This window comes from Glycine max, chromosome 17 (assembly GCF_000004515.6).
Source record: "Glycine max cultivar Williams 82 chromosome 17, Glycine_max_v4.0, whole genome shotgun sequence".
NCBI lineage: Eukaryota > Viridiplantae > Streptophyta > Magnoliopsida > Fabales > Fabaceae > Glycine > Glycine max.
This window is the reverse complement of record NC_038253.2, coordinates 26,977,287-26,982,482: the sequence shown is the minus strand read 5'-3', so window position 1 is coordinate 26,982,482 and position 5,196 is coordinate 26,977,287. Positions and strand designations below refer to the sequence as shown.

At 39.6% G+C, this 5,196-nt stretch overlaps 1 non-coding gene across 1 annotated transcript; it reads right to left on the bottom strand.

Moving 5' to 3' along the window:
- Window positions 1-4,442: 4,442 nt before the first annotated feature.
- LOC113000071 (small nucleolar RNA R71) lies at window positions 4,443-4,549 on the bottom strand. The gene has a single exon (XR_003265343.1). It is a non-coding gene; the product is annotated as a small nucleolar RNA R71 (small nucleolar RNA).
- Window positions 4,550-5,196: the final 647 nt, after the last annotated feature.

Below are 5,196 nucleotides of genomic sequence, written 5' to 3'. Positions count from 1 at the left end.
AACAAAAATTACAAAAATTAAAACTGGGTTGCCTCCCAGGAAGTGCTTCTTTAACGTCATTAGCTTGACGCTTTTACCTCACTGGGCGATCTTATGTTTTGGTTCTTACTTTCAGAACCTCTTGACCTCCTTCCATTACCTGTAAGCAGACATTGTGTTCTGGAGCAGGCTTGTTTTCAACAAACAAATCAAAATCAATTTTCTGATCTTCAAAACCTAGCTCCAGCTTCCTCTTCCCCATATCAACTATGCAGCTTGCGGTCAACATGAATGGCGTTCCCAATATTACAGGAATGTCAGTATCTTCAGAGATATCCATTACCACAAAGTCTGCCGGGAAGATAAAATGTTTTACACTGACCAACACATCTTCAATTACTCCATATGGTCTAGTAATGGAGCGGTAAGCTAATTGTAAAGTCATTCAAGTGGGCATTATTTCCAACTCTTTTAATCTTCTGCACATGGAGAGTGGCATCAAATTGATACTAGCTCCCAGGTCAATAAGAGCTTTTCCCACATTGACTTCTCCAATTGAACAAGGAATAGTTACACTCCCAGGATCTTTATGCTTGGGTGGAAGGATCTTTTGGATCACAACACTACAGTTTCCTTCCACTATGATGTTTTCCTGATGAATACATTTATGCTTCCTTGTTAACATGTCTTTCAAGAATTTAGAGTAGAGTGGCATCTGCTGCAATGCTTCTCCAAAGGGCTTAGTTATTTCCAGTTTCCTGAAAATAAAAAATCTCGCCAGATGACGATTTTTGTCCTTCTTGGAAGGTACCACAGGATATGGTACTTCCACACCTTCATCCACAGCTTTTTCAATTCTACTCTTCTTTGCATTCTTATTATTTTTTTTCTTCTTTTTTCATTTTTTTCATTTTCTATTTCTTTTTCTACTTCCTTTTCTTTTTCTTGGTCCTTCAATTCTTTATTCTTAACCATTATTTGTTCCTCTTTTTTTTATTACTTTCACCTCTCACCTCATTTTTCTTGCCATCAGTACCTTTCTTGTCAGCAATTTTCTTCTTATGCACAACACTATCCTCATTCTCAGCCTCCACAAACCTTTTACTCCTTGTCATCACAGCTTTGCATTCCTCCTTGGGATTCTGTTCTGTATTTGCCACAAAACTGTTGGATGACTTGTCAGCTATCTGCTTGGCCAGTTGTCCCATCTGGACTTCAAGGTTCTTCAGTGCTGACTTAGTGCTTTTATGGTTTGACATTGTTACCTGCATAAACTGCGTCAAGGTCTCCTCCAGCTTAGTAGTCCTCTGGAATATGTTAGGTCCTTGTTGGATTGGCCTATTTGAAGGCCCACTCTGGTCTTTGTTGAACTGGTTGCCAGGGTGTGTCCTCCACTGTCCTTGTTGATTATAGGGACCCTACTGGAAGCCTGTAAATCCTCCTTAAGTATACCATTGTCGCTATTGATTTCCCATATAATGAATTTCTTGAGTGTTTTCTTCAGTGGGAATACATTGTCCTGTTTCATGAGCCTCACCACAGATGGTACAACCTGTAACCTGCAAAACAGAAGAGTGCATAGATTGACCCATAGACAACTTAGTTGGCAGCTTAGCGAGTGTTTCTGTTAAAATCTCAAGTTGCTTAGAAAAAAACTTGTTCTGTGCCAATAAAGCGTCATGTGATGATAGCTCTAACAAGCTTTTCTTCGTGGGTTGATGGGTTTTGTCTCGTAGAATGGCATGATCACTGGCTGACATATTATCAATTGGCTCAATTGCTTCTTCCGGGGTCTTCAGTTTTATCTTTCCCCCTGCAGAAGCATCTAACAGTTGCTTGGTTTGTGGTCTCAGCCCATCTATAAACATATTCAATTGGATTGGCTCGGAAAACCCATGAGTGGGAGTTCTTCTCAACAAGCCTCTGAACCTCTCCAATGCTTCACTCAGAGTGATGTGCCATCATTTTCTTCTATTTTCTAAACCCTTTTTACACCATTTTAATTACTGATTGGTCTTAATTGTCAATTAATCAGGCAGTTTTATTATTTGGGCTCATTTAGCTAATTTGATGTTTTTAATCTAATTTCAGGAATTAATGAAACATTGGGCTTAATCCGGATTTTGGTTATGGACTTGAAGAGGGCAAATAAAGCAGCACTTCCTTAGTTAATTTCTAATTAGGAAATTTCACAATTTTATTTTATGTTGTTCAGTGTTTATTTCGTTTTGGGCCAGAGTATTGTAATAGGGCCCAGTGACTTTGAGTGACTCTTTTTAAATAGCAGCCTTGGGATTCGTGCAAGGCATTCTGTTATGCTATTCATTATTCAAAGCTTTTGTTTTAGGGTTTTCGTTTTTTTGCTTAATGCTACTGTTCACGTAATGCAATTTGACGTTTTCTGTTTCTAATTACAATTTCGTTCTTGCTTCTTCTTCTACTCTCATTTACGTTTCTGTTTCATCTACGTTTCTGTTCATTTACGTTTTTGTTCATTTATGTTTATGCTTCATGTTTCATTTGCGTTTTCTATTTGAATCCATGGAAGGCTAGATTTTCTGGTGTTGTTTCCTTTTGAGGACGAAGCCCAACTCTCTTTGAGGTGTCGCTTGAAATGTGGTTCCCTGGCAGTTTTCCCTTCACCAGTTATCCCAAATTCGTGAATATTAATCAGTGCACGCTTTGTGTTCGATTAATTGCCTCTGAGCCTAGCTTGCGTTCATGCTTAATGGACAAAGGGCTAACTGGTGTATGTGGTGCCTAATCACGTATTGACAACCCTAAGTTGATTTTCGCTTAGTAAATTGAAATAGGGTTGGATTAAGTGGTTGACTGTTAGGGACGAATTCTCCATAACCCAGGATAAGAGAATGGCTTCTGAATCAAAGGAAACAACCCGTTTTTAATATTAGTAATTTCGTATTCCAGTTTACTTGTTCTGCTCTTTAATCACAAAACAAACAAACCCCCCCCCCAATCGTTGTTGTTACTGCAAGTATATTATGAACATTTGGTTTGTCACTGCTCGTTGGGAAACGACCTAGGATCACTTCCTAGTTACTGCATTTTCATGTTTATTTGATTCGGGTACGGCCTCGATCAAATTTTGCGCCGTTGCCAGGGAGCAGTGTCCAAAGGTTCATAATAGCTAGCTAGTGTTGTGTGTTTAATCCTTTCGTGTTTTATGTTTAAATTGTTAGTATTGTGTTAGTATGTGTGTTAGTGTTGTTTAGTGTCCTGGTATTTTGTTTAATGTGTGTTCTGTTTCAGTTTTTCCATTAAGTGTTTCCCCTGTTTCAGTCTTGGGTGTTTTGCTGTGAAGATTGTGCTTGCGGCAAAAACAGAGTAGTAGTAGAAATCAATTAGAGACGGATTTTAGCGACCACCCATGCTGAATTATTTGAGATTTTTTGTTTTAGTAGCTAGGGTTGTTATTTTTGGCTGAATTTTTTTGTGCTAACTTCTTTTAATCCATATTTTGTGGGAAAAATAGCTAGAGCCTTTAGTTTGGTCAGATTTGAAAGTTCCAAAAAACTAGCAAATTTTGTGTTTGTCAAAACTTCAAACGGCCATAACTTTTGCTCCGGTTATCAGAATCGCAATTATTATATATGCATTTGGGGTAGAAAAAAATTTCCTACGCCATGGCAATTGGCTGTAGGCCGGCTAAGGTCTCCATCGTCCAAAAAAAGCGATTCTGTCAAAAGTTTTTTATTTTTCAAGTTTTATTCACTTATTTTTCTTAACTTACCATTTTTAGCTTTCATAGTTAGACTTTGAATTTTAGTCTGAAATTTTTTGTGCTATCTTCTCATCATTTTATAAGGTTGCTCACAAAATTTCAAGTCATTTGGATATCATTTGAGGGTAGCTGTAGTTCAAACCTACACCTTTATTTACATGATAAGGCAACTAGTTGTGTGCATGCTGAATGTAGTGTATGACTAGAGGTAATCCATTTGACTTACAACCCTTTGATCCTGAGATAGATAGGACATTTCATAGATTCTGTTATTGGTGATTTTGAACATCCTGATCTTGAGCATTATAATTTTGAGCATTCTGATTCTGCACATTCTGAGAACATGGCACAACCTCCACCCCGTGAGAGGACTCTAAGGGAAATGGCTGCACCTGATTTCACCTACGAAAGCTTGTGCATCCAATACTCTGATGAGGATGTCCCATATGTTCTTAAAACTGGACTGATTCATTTGCTTCCAAAGTTTCATGGCCTTGCGGGTGAAGACCCGCACAAACATTTGAAAGAATTTCACATTGTCTGCTCAACCATGAAACCCCCAGATGTCCAAGAGGATCACATATTTCTGAAGGCTTTTCCTCATTCATTAGAGGGAGTGGCAAAGGACTGGCTGTATTACCTTGCTCCAAGGTCCATCACGAGCTGGGATGACCTTAAGAGAGTATTCTTAGAAAAAATTTTCCCTGCTTCCAGGACCACAGCCATCAGGAAGGATATCTCAGGTATTAGACAACTCAGTGGAGAGAGCCTGTATGAGTACTGGGAGAGATTTAAGAAACTATGTGCCAGTTGCCCCCACCATCAGATTTCAGAACAGCTTCTTCTCCAATATTTTTATGAAGGACTCAGTAATATGGAGAGAAGTATGATAGATGCTGCCAGTGGTGGAGCCCTTGGAGACATGACTCCTGCTGAAGCCAGAAATTTAATTGAGAAGATGGCTTCCAACTCCCAGCAGTTTAGCGCCAGAAATGATGCCATAGTCATTAGAGGAGTGCATGAGGTAGCTACAAACCCATCTGCATCATCTGAAACTAAGAAGCTTGAAGGCAAACTGGATGCATTGGTTAACTTGGTAACCCAGCTGGCCTTGAATCAGAAATCTGTACCTGTTGCAAGGGTTTGTGGTTTGTGCTCCTCTGCTGACCACCATACAGACCTTTGCCCTTCCATGCAGCAACCTGGAGCAATTGAGCAGCCTGAAGCTTATGCTGCAAATATTTACAATAGACCTCCTCAACCTCAGCAGCAAAATCAACCACAGCAGAACAATTATGACCTCTCCAACAACAGATACAACCCTGGATGGAGGAATCACCCTAACCTCAGATGGTCCAGCCCTCAGCAACAACAACAGCAGCCTGCTCCTTCCTTCCAAAATGTTGATGGCCCAAGCAGACCATACATTCCTCCACCAATCCAACAACAGCAACAACCCCAGAAACAGCCAACAG